Raw genomic sequence first — 16,165 nt, 5'->3', positions numbered from 1 at the left:
TAGAATGTCCGATGAGTTGAAGAAAAATTCTTGAGAATCGGATTAGGGCAGACAGGAATCTCTGGTGCATGCTGATATCTCTTGTTAATAAATCTACGATAAGTACAATATTAAACAAAAATGAATATCAAGGGAGGACAATAGGCACCAGCTGTCCAAAAACACGGGTTTGAAGTTTGCAAAAGAGTGTTGGAATATTATATTCCACAGCGGTATTCGCAAACTATTTTGTGTTCAGATTAAACCAAAGTAGAATTGTTTGGAAGGAACATACAACACAATGTGTTAAGAAAAAAATAAATAAATCACAGCACACCACCCTCAAAGCCTGATCCTAACTGTTAAGTATGGTGAGGGGGGCATCTGGTTTGGAAATGCTTTGCTGCCACGGGGCCAGCAATGCATCCGTTGCTGTCATCGATGGATTATTTTTCTAGTTTATCAAGTAATTTTCTTGTGCACTTAAGCCTTATGCAGGCATTTTTGTACAATTTTCTCTTTATTTAGTGATCTTTTTTTTGTACTTTTTAGCTTGGAACCCAAATCAAACATGGCTGTCGTCATACATAAATATTTGTTTTCTGTTATTGAATTGTTTACAAAAATCACTACAACAATTTCAGATTTACTCAAAACTACCATAGATTAAATAATTTGTTGGATTTTTACTCTTTAAATGCCAGTTTTATATTTTGATTTATTTCGTCTCTTTACAACAACAAAAAAGTCTAGGCCTCATTAGTAGCTTGGCTCGGTATCCAACCTGTTAAACATTTCCAACAAAAAAATTTCTCAGTGAAAACAAAGGACTTTTCATGCAGTATGTTGGATTAAATTAATTTGTGAAACTGTGGACACAATACAAACATATCATTAAATTGTTGTCTTGAACCATGACCACTTCCTGTAGCAATTAGTAACATTGCAGGCATATAGATATTTGTAATATACAGTAAATGAATAAATTATAACAAAGTATGCAATCGCTTTAAAATAGGATCTTTGAAGATATATCAAGTGCAATGCACTTACAGACATTGCTTGGACTGTTAAAGAAGCAAGAAGGTGTATGATGTCGGACTGAATTGTGGGGATACAGCAGTATCGTGATTTTACATTGTGAAAGCTACATACCTTCATTTTCATAGTGCATGTTTACACTGCTGTACCACGCCATCATCATCATCATGCTGTCCTCTCCTCTCATATCACAGCATTTCCGTCCATTGCCTCTTTCCATCCATCCACCTAATGACATTTAGTCCACGTCATCTCATCAGCCTTTTCAAATGTAGCTGTAAATATTTCATCCATCCATCCATCCATTTTCTGTACTGCTTATCCTCACCAGGGGTGCTATTGTAAATATCCATCAACCTCATCATCACTCTCTCTCTCTCTCTCTCTCTCTCTCTCTCTCTCTCGCTCATCACCTTCCTCTATGCCTCTCTTAACCAACCAGTCAAGGCAGACTGTGGCCCCACACTGAGTCTTGCTGAGATAGGCGCCCGCAACCCTAGTGGGGATAAGCAGTATGGAAAATGGATGGTTGGATGCATACTATTTATTAACAGTATGGTTTACACAAGTCACTGATGGTGTAGTGGTAAACTCGCCTGACTTTGGTGCGGGCAGCGTGGGTTCAGTTCCCACTCAGTGACAGTGTGAATGTGAGTGCGAATGGTTGTCCGTGTCGATATGTGCATATGTGCCCTGCGACTGACTGGCGACCAGTTCAGGGTGTAGTCTGCCTTTCGCCCGAAGTCAACTGGGATAGGCTCCAGCGTCCCGTGACCCTAATCAGGATAAGCGGTGTTGAAAATGGATGGATGGATGGATGGTTTACACAACGTCCCAACTTCGGGTTTGTACAAGGATGTCATTCAACTTTAGTGGCGACCTGGAGTAATCAATAAAAATAATTTATTCTGAATAGTTGAGTTAAGCCGGCCTGGTGGACGACTGTTCTGGGACCGGGGTTCAAATCCCGGCCCCGCCTGTGTGAAGTTTGCATGTTCTCCCCGTGCCTGGGTGGGTTTTCTCCAGGCACTCCGGTTTCCAACCACATCCCAAAAACATACGTGTTAGGTTGATTGAAGACTCTAAATTGCCCATAGGTGTGAACGCGAGTGCGAATTGTTGTTTGTTTCTATGTGCCCTGCGATTGGCTGGCAACCGGTTCACGGTGTACCAAGCCTCCCGCCTGAAGATAGCTGGGATAGGTTCCAGCAGCCACGACCCTAGTGAGGATCAGCGGTAGAGGAAAATGGATGGATGGATATACATATATGAAAATGAACAAAAGCAAAACGAAGGTCATGTTCAATCGTTACTGTCCACAAAAAGATATAAAAATGGAGGCCTATTTCCTAGACGCCGTCGACGACTACATCTATTTAGGCCAACTTGTAACAATGGATGGAAATACAAGCACTGAAGTTGAATGCTGCATAAAGCTTGCCTGGCAGGCTTATGGAAGGCTTAGTGTTTTATATATATATATATATATATATATATATATATATATATATATATATAAACAGGTGGGAAACTCAATGGAAGAGTCCTTGAATGGTTCAGGTCCTACCTGGAAGAAAGGAGTTATTTTGGCTACTTATTATTGATTGATTTAACCTTTACTTATCGAGGTAAGCCAATTGAGAACAGATTCTCACTTGAAATGCTGTCCTGATTGCAGACAGCAGAGTAAAACAAAAATGCTATGGCCATACATATGGGGTCCTTCAAGGGTCAGTTCTGAGATATCTTTTGTTCAGCTTGATTTTGCTACCTTTTGGTTCAAATTCTGCATAGCCCGTTCAAGATGACACCACCCACACCCAAGAAGCTAGGTCAGTCCGCCAGCCCCACTGAAGCGCCCAGGTTGATACCGAGAGTGGTACACAGGCACCAACTACCCAACCCCCGAGCCAGCCACCAAGTAGGAGGGCAAAAGCCCACAACCGGCAATCCAGTGACACAGGTCAGTTGGAAATGCAGGGCCATCACAGGGTAGGGAGAACTCCCACCCCAGCAGCCATCCACCCGAGGGGGACAGCCTTGTGAGTACCCACCTCCCACCCTAATATTATGGTCACCAGGAGCCTTTAATTAACCTACAATGGATGTTTTTTTTTTCATTGTGGGAGGAAATCACAGTATCCAGAAAAACACATCCACAAATACTGAGAGAACATGCATACTCTATTCAGAAAGGCCCAAGCCAAGATTTGAAATGGGAACCTTTGACTGTGAGGCAGATGTTCTAACCAAGACTTACACTGTTGCCAGATGGTTGACATATTTTCAATTTTTATAAAGTAACATAACTGAGCATAAAACACTTTATTTACTGGTCAGTGGGAAATTGAGTTCATTTGGCAGTAAACAACCTCTTAGTGTTTTAAAAAATTCTTGATGACATATTGGAGTCAAAACAACTATTTTGGAGCTCTCATGGTGACTAATTTCTATTGTCCTGTTGACAGGAACATTTTCATATCCCAAAGCCTATTTTTGCTTGAAACATATACTTGCATTTTAACACCAGTGTTACAATTAGAGTCACGTAGGAATAGTGGAAAAAAAAGAGGCCATGTGTGTCCTACATTTGTCTTCACTTGTTCATAAAAGTGGTCAGGATAAGGATAACACAAGGACCCACGAGCTAGACAGCGTATGCCAGTACATTGTAAGTGTAAACGGAATCATGCGCTGTAAAAAGAGGAAGGCACACTCCCTCATCCATCATATTTGAGGCTGTGTGTGCCTATGTGGGCTCCGAGAGAGAGGATGCTCTCCATCTGGGTCTGGGAGATAGGCTGAACAGACGGTGACAAATGACGGATGAGGTGCTGTTACAGTTTCCTAAGAGAACAGAAAGACCCCTATTCTGCTGGCAAGTCCAAATTATGACATAGGTTTTCCAGGCATTTGTAGTAATCAGCCGAATCTTGTGTTATTGCAAGCTTTTTGGTTTTGTGCGCTCATCAGTTTTTTGGGGAAAAGGAAATCATCAGTCACAAGAGCATGTGTTTGGTGTAAGACTTCTTGATTTTTTTTATGTTGCCATGATACTGTTCAAAAATAAGTACTGTATTGAGAGATGTGAAATATGAAATACTAACCGGGCACATCCAGGATTGCATAAGCCGAACGTGCTATATTGCCGCGCAGTTAATTTTGCACGTCGTGAAGAAGTTTATACTAAAAGATTAATTTAGCCCACACAACGTGATTCATTTCGGGCACAAGCCAGTGCAAACTGTAGGCCGGTCCCAAGCCCGGATAAATGCAGAGGGTTGTGTCAGGGAGGGCATCCGGCTTAAAACTTTGCCAAACAAATATGGGCGTTCATCCAAGGAATTCCATACCGGATCAGTCGTGGCCCGGGTTAACAAGGTCCGCCACCGGCGCCGTCAACCTGCAAGGCGCCAGTGGAAATTCACCTACTGTGGGTTGAAGTCGAAGAAGAAGAAGAGGTTTAATGCAGTTTCTTCAGAAGAAAGAGAAGAGGAAAGCACAGAGCCTAGAACTGAATGTGGGGACTTTGAATGTTGGGACTATGACAGGAAAATCTCTGGAGTTGGTTGACATGATGATTAGGAGAAAGGTTGATATATTGTGTGTCCAGGAGACCAGGTGGAAAGGCAGTAAGGCTAGAAGTTTAGGGGCAGGGTTTAAATTATTTTACCACGGTGTAGATGGGAAGAGAAATGGAGTCGGGGTTATTTTAAACGAAGAGTTGGCTAAGAATGTCTTGGAGGTGAAAAGAGTATCAGATTGAGTGATGAGGCTGAAACTTGAAATTGAGGGTGTTATGTGATTAGTGGCTATGCCCCACAGGTAGGATGTGACTTAGAGGTGAAAGAGAAATTCTGGAAGGAGCTAGACGTGTGGGTAAAGTACGTGATGGGTAAGTACGGCATCCAGTAAAGGAACTTGGAGGGACAGATGGTGGTGGACTTTGCAAAAAGGATGCAAATGGCTGGAGTGAACACTTTTTTCCAGAAGAGGCAGGAACATAGGGTGATCTACAAGAGCGGCGGTAGAAGCACGCAGGTGGATTACATCTTGTGCAGACGATGTAATCTGAAGGAGGTTAGTGACTGTAAAGTAGTGGTAGGGGAGAGTGTGACTAGACAGCATATGATGGTGGTGTGTAAAATGACTCTGGTGGTGGGGAGGAAGATTAGGAAGACAAAGGCAGAGCAGAGAACCATGTGGTGGAAGCTGAGACAGGACGAGTAATGTGCAGCTTTTCGGGAAGAGGTGAGACAGGCTCTCGGTGGACAGGAGGAGCTTCCAGAAGACTGGACCACTGCAGCCAAGGTGATCAGAGAGGCAGGCAGGAGAGTACTTGGTGTAGCTTCTGGCAGGAAAGGAGAGAAGGAGACTTAGTGGTGGAACCTCACAGTACATGAAATCATACAAGGATAAAGGTTAGCTCAGAAGAAGTGGGACACTGAGAGGACCGAGGAGAGGCGAAAGGAATACATTGAGATGCGACATAGGGCAAAGGTAGAGATGGCAAAGGCCAAACAAGAGGCATATGATGACATGTATGCCAGGTTGGACACTAAAGAAGGAGAAAATGATCGATACAGGTTGGCCAGACAGAGGGATAGAGATGGGAAGGATGTGCAGCAGGTTAGGATGATTACGGATAGAGATGGAAATATGTTGACTGGTGCCAGTAGTGTGCTAGATAGATGCAAAGAATATTTCAAGGAGGTGATGAATGAGGAAAATGAGAGAGACGGAAGAGTAGAAGAGGCAAGTCTGATGGACCAGGAAGTGGCAATGATTAGTAAGGGGGAGGTTAGAAAGGCATTAAAGAGGATGAAAAATGGAAAGGCAGTTGGTCCTGATGACATTCCTGTGGAGGTATGGAAGCATCCAGGAGAGGTGGCTGTGGAGTTTTTGACCAGCTTGTTCAATAGAATTCTAGCGCGTGATAAGATTCCTGAGAAATGGAGGAAAAGTGTGCTGGCGCCCACTTTTACGAACAAGAGTGATGTGCGGAGCTGTGGGAACTATCGAGGAATAAAGTTGATGAGCCACACAATGAAGTAATGGGAAAGAGTAGTGGAGGCTCGACTCAGGAGAGAAGTGAGTATTTGCAAGCAACAGTATGGTTTCATGCCTAGAAAGAGTACCACAGATGCATTATTTGCCCTGATGGAAAAGTACAGAGAAGGTCAGAAGGAGCTACATTGTGTCTTTGTAGATCTAGAGAAACACTATGACAGAGTACCCAGAGAGGAACTGTGGTGCTGCATGCGGAAGTCTGGAGTGGCAAAGAAGTATGTTAGAATAATACAGGACATGTACGAGGGCAGCAGAACAGTGGTGAGGTGTGCTGTAGGTGCGACAGACGAATTTAAGGTGGAGGTGGGACTGCATCATGGATCAGCCCTGAGCCCCTTCCTGTTTGCAGTGGTGATGGATAGGCTGACAGATGAGTATATACTATATGCAAATAGTGCAGCATGGCGAGACAACTACAGTGAGTGCACGAGTAATACATAATTGGCCCCACAGAAATGTGACAACGAACTCAAGTCAAAAAATTTCCAGCTTGTTGTAATGGAATTATAGGTTAGGTGTTTAAGAAGTTGATCGCAAGAGGGAAGAAGCTGTCGGAATGTCTACTAGTTCTAGTTTGCGTTGATCGGTAGCGCCTACCTGAGGGAAGGAGCTGGAAGAGCTGGTGACCGGGGTGCAGACGGTCCGAGAGGATTTTGCACGCCCTTGTCTTAGTTCTGGCAGCGTGCAAGTCCTCAATGGTGGGTAGGAGGGTACCGACAATCCTTTCAGCAGTTTTGATTGTCCGTTGCAGTCGGAGTTTGTCCTTTTTTGTAGCAGCACCAAACCAAACTGTGATGGAAGAACACAGGACTGATTCGATGACCGCTGTGTAGAACTGTCTCAGCAGCTCCGGTGGCAGACCGTGCTTTCTCAGAAGCCGCAGGAAGTACATCCTCTGCTGGGCCTTTTTGAGGACGGAGTTGATGTTGGTCGCCCACTTCAGGTCCTGAGAGATTGTAATTCCCAGGAACTTGAAGGTCTCGACGGTTGACACAAGGCAGCTGGACAACGTGAGGGGCAGCTGTGGCGAAGGATGCCTCCTGAAGTCCACGATCATCTCTACCGTCTTGAGCGTGTTCAGCTCCAGGTATGCAGACTCGTCACCGTCCTTGATGAGGCCGATGACAGTGGTGTCATCTGCAAACTTCAGGAGCTTGACAGTCGGGTTCGCTGAGGTGCAGTCGTTCGTGTAGAGAGAGAAGAGCAGCGGAGAGAGGACACAACCTTGGGGCGCCCCAGTGCTGATGCTGCGTGTGGATGAGGTGGCCTCCCCCAGCCTGACCTGCTGTGTCCTGCCCGTCAGAAAGCTGTAAATCCACTGGCAGATGGCAGGTAAGACGCTGAGCTGTAGAAGCTTGGTTGAAAGGAGTTCAGGGATGATGGTGTTGAACGCTGAGCTGAAGTCCACGAACAGGATCCTCGCGTAGGTCCCTGCACTGTCGAGGTGTTCTAGGATGAAGTGCAGTCCCATGTTGACTGCATCATCCGCAGACCTGTTCGCTTGGTAGGCAAACTGCAGGGGGTCCAGCAGGGGACCTGTGACACTCTTGAGGTGGTCCAGCACGAGACGTTCAAAGGACTTCATGACCACAGATGTCAAAGCGACAGGGCTGTAGTCGTTCAGACCAGAGATTGCAGGTTTCTTGGGGACTGGAATGATGGTGGAGCGTTTGAAACAGGATGGAACTTCGCACATTTCCAGAGATCTATTGAAGATCTGAGTGAAGACTGGATTGAGCTGGTCCGCGCAGACTTTGAGGCAGGATGGGGACACATGGTCCGGTCCTGCCGCTTTGTTAATCTTCTGTTGTTTGAAGATGCGTCTCACATCCTGTTCATGGATGGTTAACGCATAAGTCAGAGGTGTGGTTGTGGTCACGGGTGCGGCCGGATGGGTGTGTGGAGTGAAACTGTCCTTTTCAAATCTGCAATAGAAGGTATTCAAGTCATTGGCTAGTGTGCTATTGTTCTCAGCTTGGGGGGATCGTCGCTTGTAATTAGTCAGCGATTGGAATTCATGCCAGACTGATTTTGAGTCGTTCGCGCTAAACTGTTTTTCCAACTTTGCTGCATAGATCCTCTTTGCAATGTTAATTTCTTTAGTAAGCTGATTTTTAGCTCGATTATACAGGGCCCTGTCCCCGCTATGATCTGCATCTTCCTTAGCTTGGCGAAGCTGCATAAGTTTAGCAGTGAACCACGGCTTGTTGTTGTTGAATGTCCGAAATGATTTTGTTGGTACACAAACCTCTTCACAGAAACTGATATAGGATGTGACAGTGTCCGTATATTCATCCAGGCTGCCAGCTGAATTTTCAAAGACACTCCAGTCTGTGCAGTCTAAACAGCTTTGAAGTTCCATCTTGGCTTCATTGGTCCACTTTTTGACTGTTTTCACTGTAGGCTTCGCACATTTAAGTTCTTGCTTGTACGTCGGTATTAAGTGAATTAAGCAGTGATCAGACGAGCCCAGGGCTGCACGAGGTATAGCACGGTATACGTTTTTTACCGTAGTGTATTTTCCCTGGTAGGACAGTCGATGTGCTGCTTGTATTTAGGGAGTTCGTGGTTGAGTTTAGCTTTGTTAAAGTCCCCGAGAATATATATATATATATATATATATATATATATAATGCACTACAAACACTGATTTCTCGGGAGACAGTGGGATTTGTGCATTACATGTTCAAAACCATTTTAAAAATAAAGAGAAAATTAAAAAGCAGCTTAAAAAACATTGAAAATTCAACGATCATTGAAAAGTAGAAATATTCTAAAAAGCTTGAGAAAAAAATTAACCCAAGCAATAATATACTGTTGCACATTGACATGAAAACAGCCATTTAGGGTGTCACTGATTAAAATGGTAAACACGGCCGCCGCTGCGGGGGCAGCCTAAAACACTTAATTTAAGCATAAAAAAGCTCAACGTTGCTTAATGTCAGAAAGCTATCCTCAACCATCACCAACAATTTATGTGGATAGCTTCACTTATGCCCCCTTCAACTCTGAAAATATCAGAACGATGGTCCAATTATTATGGATTTTATGGACAAAAAAGCAAGACAAGGTAAATCTATTTATATAGCATATTTCATACACTAGGTAACTCAGTGTGCTTTACATGATTAAGAGCATTTTAAAGTCAAAAAACATTTTTTTATTTTTTTTAAAGGATCTGTATCCGCCGGCATGGTAGCCGACTGGCTAGCACATCTGCCTCACAGTTCTGGGAACCAGGGTTCAAATCCCGGTCCCGGCTGTGTGGAGTTTGCATGCTCTTCCCATGTCTGGGTGGCTTTTCTCCGGGCACTCCGGTTTCCTTCCCCATCCCAAAAACATGCGTGGTAGGTTGATTGAGGACTCAAAATTGCCCGTTGGTATGAATGTGAGTGCGAATGATTGTTTGTTTCTATGTGCCCTGCGATTGGCTGGCAACCGGTTCAGGGTGCACCCCGCCTCCCGCCCAAAGATAGTTGGTATAGGCTCCAGCAGCCCACGCCCCTTGTGAGGATGAGCAGTAAAGAAAACAGATGGATGGATGGATCTGTTTCCCTTTTATGCCGGAGCAGTTTTATTATGTCATGGTGGAGTTTTTAAGCTGCCGCTGTGGTTTCTTCGTATTATAATGGATATTTATTGAGAAACAGAGTCTGTTTCGAGAGGGGAGTGAGAAAAGAAGACAACAACAGACAAAACACTAATTGTAAACAAGATTAAATTAAATCATTACATATCGAGAACAATGACACATTAGATATGAGTGTTGTATGGGGCAGTTGTGCTACACCCTGTGAAAGAAGGACAGGACAAGATAAGACAGGACAAGGACAAGAGAGAAAGCATACAGGACAAGGGTAGTGAACCCGGCTGTACAACTGAAGTGTGGTGGAAGGGGCTATGTAACCTATAAACGATTACATTAGAATCAGAATCATCTTTATTTGCCAAGTATGTCCAAAAAACACACAAGGAATTTGTCTCCAGTAGTTGGAGCCGCTCTAGTACGACAACAGTCAGTCAATTGACAGAGAACACTTTTGAGACATGAAGACAGTGACAAAAAAAAAAACAGTCACTGAGCAGCAAAGGGTTGCTAGTTATCTGGTAATGCCGGTACATTTTTTTTTTTTTTTTTGACAATTGTGCAAAAAGATGCAGTCCCCTAGCACTTAGAGCAGTTCGAATGACTAATATTGCAATAGTCCGGTGCAATGACCATTGTGCAAAGGGCGCCGAGACTTCAAGGAGTGTATGTATATATTAAAGTGACGAGTAGTGCGATAATCTGGGACAATGTTGGTTGTGGAAATGTTGCAGATACTCCTCAATCAGTGTGCAAATGGGGCAGATGCTACTCTGGCATGAGTGGCCAGTATTGGTCAACAACAGATATGCAAATAGTGCAGCGTGGCGAGACAACTACAGTGAGTGCACGAGTAATACATAATTGGCCCCACAGAAATGTGACAACGAACTCAAACTCTTAGTTTGCTGTTTTTGGGAGTATTGTTGACTTCCTCCAGTTAATAGAGTAATCTGATATTTGTGGAAATGTTTTAATGAGATTGAAGACTGCCTGAAGAGATGACTTGGGCTCCTGCAGATGAAGAAGAATATTATCAGCATCCAGATTGATTTTGTGTTCCGTCACTGGCGAGCCGATACCTTTAATATTAGCATTCTGACGTATAGCGGTAGCAAGAGGTTCAATGACTATTGCAAATAGCATTGGTGAAAGTGGTCATCCTTGTCCTTGTCTTGACCTCCCTGGGTCATGGGTGGTCTGTGGCGTCCCCCTTGTTGGGTCTCCTGCTGGACGGACTCGCTGACTCGGCTGGGGTACGGGGGGGTAGGCCGAGCTCACCCTTCCTTGATGTGCCAGCTCATCAACTCCGTACACCAGTTGACTATCATGCATGCGATATGGTGTTCATTCACTAATAAGTTCGATAGAAACACAATAGACTTTAATTACTTGTGCTGGGATCACTTATAACAACACAGGATATATTAACATATGAACTCACAGGTTCTTACAGGTGTTTAGACACACACAAAAAAATAATCCCACAGTATACTCGACAGTAGCACTGCCTTCCTCCTACCCCTTTTCTGTCCTTTCTTATCTGCTTCTCTTGGTTAGTTATTGCATGTCCTCACCAGGTGTCCCCCTAACCCCCACCCCCAATCTAATTGTACAAATAACTGTTGTAATGTTACTTGTTTTTAAATATCGAGATTGTCTCACTATTGTTCTGCTGTGGTTCTCACCGCTAGTCTTCTTGTCCAATCTGTCCCCTAAAACCCTTTTCTGTCTGGCTTTATTTTCAATAAACATCAGATTAATTAAAACAATTTTAAAATTAAGCAGAAGGAGTATTTAAAACTCCCCTGTTTCACAGCAAAACTGTTACAGCACAAAGGCGTACAGATCCATCATTCTGCAAGGCAATGCAGCTGAACAGAACAGGTTTTTAAAGAAAATTTAAAAAAATAAATAATTCCATTCAAGTAATTGTTGAGTTGGCGGCACCACCTCACAGTTCTGAGGACCCGGGTTCAATCCCCGGCCCCGCCTGTGTGGAGTTTGCATGTTCTCCCCGTGCCTGCGTGGGTTTTCTCCGGGCACTCCGGTTTCCTCCCACATCCCAAAAACATGCATTAATTGGAGACTCTAAATTGCCCGTAGGCATAACTGTGAGTGCGAATGGTTGTTTGTTTCTATGTGCCCTGCGATTGGCTGGTAACCAGTTCAGGGTGTACCCTGCCTTCTGCCTGATGACAGCTGGGATAGTCTCCAGCACGCCCGCGACCCTAGTGAGGAGAAGCGGCTCAGAAAATGGATGGATGGATGGATAATTGTTGAGTTGATTAAAAACCACTTTTTTGATAATCTTGGCTATGAAGGGGATGTTTGAGATTGGTCTATAGCTTGCTCACATGGAAGCATCCAATGTTCTCTTTTTTTGAAGAAGCTTAGTGGCAGCTACTTTAAGAGCTTTAGGAAACTCGTCTGACTGAAGTGAGCAATTAATTATTTGCTGAAAATCAGCCAGTACTGATTTCATAATAGTTTTAAAAAGTCAGATGGTATTGAGTCAAGACTGCTAGTTGATGGCTTCAGCTGCTGAATTGTTTTCGCTACAGTTTTTTGGTCAACAGTATCATATTCTGACATGGTAATGGTCTTTTTCTTGGGTGGGTATAGATGTAGCATCATTTTGCTGATTTATGCTGATACTTAACCTGATGGATTGTATTTTTTTCCAAAATAGCAAGCAAATTCATTGTATTTCTGGAATTCTGGAGCTATCTGATTTGGGGGGGGGGGGGGGGTTGTTAGCATCTCAAGCACAGCAAACAGAGTGCGAGTATTGATGAGGTTATACTAATGATTACGAGGTCTAAGATATGACCTTGAGTGTGGGTTGGACTCGTTATAGAGTTTGTCAAGAGAGGTCAAATGTGTCCAGCGTAACAGAGAGTTCTTTGGAATTTTTTTCTATGCTATTGTCAACATGAATGTCAAACATGAAGTCTCCCATTATGACACCATAGTTGTAGTCAGAACAGGTCACTGACAGCAGTTCTGAAAATGTCTCCATAAATTTTCCATTGTACCTTGGAGGTCTATAAATTTTAAAACAATGGCCTTTGGATTGCCTTTTACTAAAAACAGAGATATTTAAAAGAGCTAAAATCACCCAGTATAATTTCTTTACACTGAATTCATTATTTAAAAATGGTAGCAATTCTGCCACCTTTTATCCAATTCGACACTTGTTCATAAAATACAAATTTGGTGGTTTTGCCTCATTTAGAATGGTATTGCAGCTGCTTTCTCTTAACCATGTTTCATTTAGTAGTAAAAAGTCTAGATCATAGGTCGTAATGATGTCATTAATCAACGTTGATTTGTTACCCACTGACATGATATTGAATAGAGCTTGTAGAAATAACTGGAGGCAATAGTTTGTTTGGTCCACATTTTTTTTTCATTTTTAAGCTTGTAGCTCTACTTTCTTTGTGACATATTTCTTTTATCCAACTTTCTGTCCCTTGTAATTACAGGGAGGAAAAGTCTCTGATCTCCACCGGTGTCTAATTTACAGTATTCTGGAGAAGAATTTTGTTTATATTTGATATGCAGCCCCAAGCCTACACATATCAATCTGTTTCGCAGTTACGATTCTTCATGGGTGGAGGACGGGCCCTTCGCATTTTAGTGGCTGTTGGTTTCAGGCGAGCTGGAGTTGGAGGAGTGGGTGTTGCTTTCAGGCGAGGTGGGATGGGAGGACGTATTCCAACAATGCTCTTCATCCTGTCCATGACATCAAATATAGCATTTATGCTGGATGATAGTGTGTGTTGCATTTGGGATTCCTCCAATGGGGGTTGGAGGGGTGTCGGAGACTCCACGTATGTATGGATACATGCTGCTGCCTTTCATGCAGATAGCGCGGGTTTAATTCCCAGCCCAAAGCATGAATACCCAGCCACTGTCGGCCCCAAGCTCGGATAAAAAGTGAATGGGTGGCGACAAGAAGGGAATCTGGCATAAAAAAGGTTTTAAAAATCTATGCCGAACAAATCATACAAGTGTCTCGCTGATGGCACAAGCCTAAAGTCACAACAACAACACAACCTTCACCACCGACAGCATTATTTGGACAATTTGAGTCATATTTTCGATATTTTCTTCAAGCAGACAGTGATTGGCTAGTGCTGAGAGGATTGTCCCTCTATGATTGACTGCCACTCTAAATAGTCAAAACAAATGAGAAGCTCACGTCGCTGCCAGATGCCGTTGTCTGCTACTGTTAGAAAGCTTCAAGCTGAACTCCTTCACACCAATTAATACTAGTTTAACAGGATCTAATACAAAGCGGTTCTCTCAAGTACTACTTTAAAATTATGGGAAAATACAACCTTTTTTATGGGAAAAATACAGCGATTGTAGTCTGTCATCATTTTCCGGCTATGTTGCAACAGGATTAGTTATTTTTGTGCGTCATTGAGTGTCACGAGCGGCAATGCCGTAAGGGCAGATCCCAAAAAATAGAATCCAGGTCAGAGGTCCGAACAATTTTAATGAAATGGCAGAGCATGTGTTGGCGAGACATACGAAACTAAAGGAACTCACAACCAGAGAGAATCAAAAACAGATAACGCAGGGAGACACGACAAACGGTCCGTGTGGTATAATCGTATTGAGCCTAAATTTGGACAGCGGTCAAAATGGCGGCAAACACGGGGCAAAAACGAGTGAATATTCCGACACCCACACACTGTCAAGGTGCCCCCTAAAAAGGCTGATGATTACAATGCATGACAGGTGCGTCACCGATTTCCACGCCAACCTTCGCTCAGCCAGATACTGCAACACAAAGAAACAACTTGAAACACAGGGCCATGACAGTATCCCCCCCTCAAAGGAAGCCCCCTGACGGACCACCCGGCTTCTGCGGGTGGAGAGAGTGGAAGGCCCGGAGAAGGGACGGATCTAGGATCCAAGAGCGGGGAACCCAGGAACGCTCCTAAGGGCTGTAACCCTCCCAGTCGACCAAATACTGCACACCCCTGCCTCTTCTTCTGGAATCCAATAGTTCACCCACCGTGTACACTGGCTCACCATCAACCACCCGCGGAGGAGGAGGAGGCACTGCTGGAGGACACAGAGGGCTGGAGGAAACCGGTTTGAGCAAGGAGACATGGAATACAGGGTGAACTTTCATGGTGGGAGGGAGCCGAAGTTTAACTGCCACCGGGTTAACAACAGAGTCAATTTCGAAAGGACCAATATACCGAGGACCCAGTTTTTTAGAACCCCCGTTCAAATGCAAATCTTGTGTGGAAAACCAGACCTTCTCACCCGGACAGTAGGGAGGAGCTGAGATCCGATGACGATCAGCTAAATGCCTGTTGTGAGCCTCAGTACGGGACAAGGCCGCCCTTGCATCCTGCCACACCCGATGAGCCCTTCGGAGATGGACCTGTACAGACGGGACGACCACCTCCCTCTCCTGAGAAGGGAACAACGGCGGCTGGTAACCGTATGCAGTCATGAATGGCGACCGTCCAGTGGCAGAGCAAACGAGGGTGTTATGCGCATATTCCACCCAAGGCAGGTGAGAAGACCACGAGGAGGGGTGCTGATGGCAAACACAGTGAAGAGCAGCCTCCACATCTTGATTCGCCCTCTCAGCCTGGCCGTTGGTCTGCGGGTGGAAACCGGATGAACGACTGGAGGACGCCCCCAGCGCTTTGCAGAACAACCTCCAGACCTGAGAGACGAACTGCGGCCCCCTGTCAGACACCAGATCAGCAGGAATACCATGAACTCGGAAGACATGGTCGACAAGGAGATAAGCAGTCTCAAAGGAGGACGGCAGCTTCAGCAGAGCAACGAAATGGGCCATCTTGGAGAATCTGTCGACAATACTCAGGATGACAGAGTTCCCTCCGGACAGCGGAAGGCACGTGATGAAGTCCAAGACGACGTGCCCATTGGCGTGCCAGGGGCGGGAAGGAATGGGCAGTGGACGAAGAAGACCAGCTGGAGGACGATGGGACATCTTGCTACGAGCACACACTGAGCATGCCAAAACATATTCTTTAACGTCCCTGCGTAGTCCCTGCCACCAGAACCGTTGGGAAATGAGGAAAAGTGTCCGACTGACCCCAGGATGGCAAGCGACTCTACAAGTGTGTCCCGTAAAACGTAAAACGACCGGAACAAACAATTTGCTATCCGGAACACCTCCCGGGGCCTGGACGTCCCTCCCCGCCTCCTCCACCTTCTTCTCAACCTCCCACTGAAGCGCTCCCACCACCCGGGTCCCAGGTAGAATGGTCTCCACAACAGGCTGAACAGCAGCCGGGCCATGCAGCCTAGACAAGGCGCCAGGTTTGCCGTTCTTCAACCCAGAACGGTAAGTGATGATGAAATCGAAACGGTTAAGGAACAGGGCCCAACGTGCTTGACGGGGATTGAGTCTTTTCGCAGTACGGAGGTAAGACAGGTTATTGTGGTCGGTGAAAACTTGAAAAGGTTCCCTCGTACCCTCCAGCC

The sequence above is a fragment of the Phycodurus eques genome, chromosome 2 (assembly GCF_024500275.1).
Source record: "Phycodurus eques isolate BA_2022a chromosome 2, UOR_Pequ_1.1, whole genome shotgun sequence".
NCBI classification, from domain to species: Eukaryota; Metazoa; Chordata; class Actinopteri; order Syngnathiformes; family Syngnathidae; genus Phycodurus; species Phycodurus eques.
Note: the sequence above shows the minus strand (reverse complement) of the source record.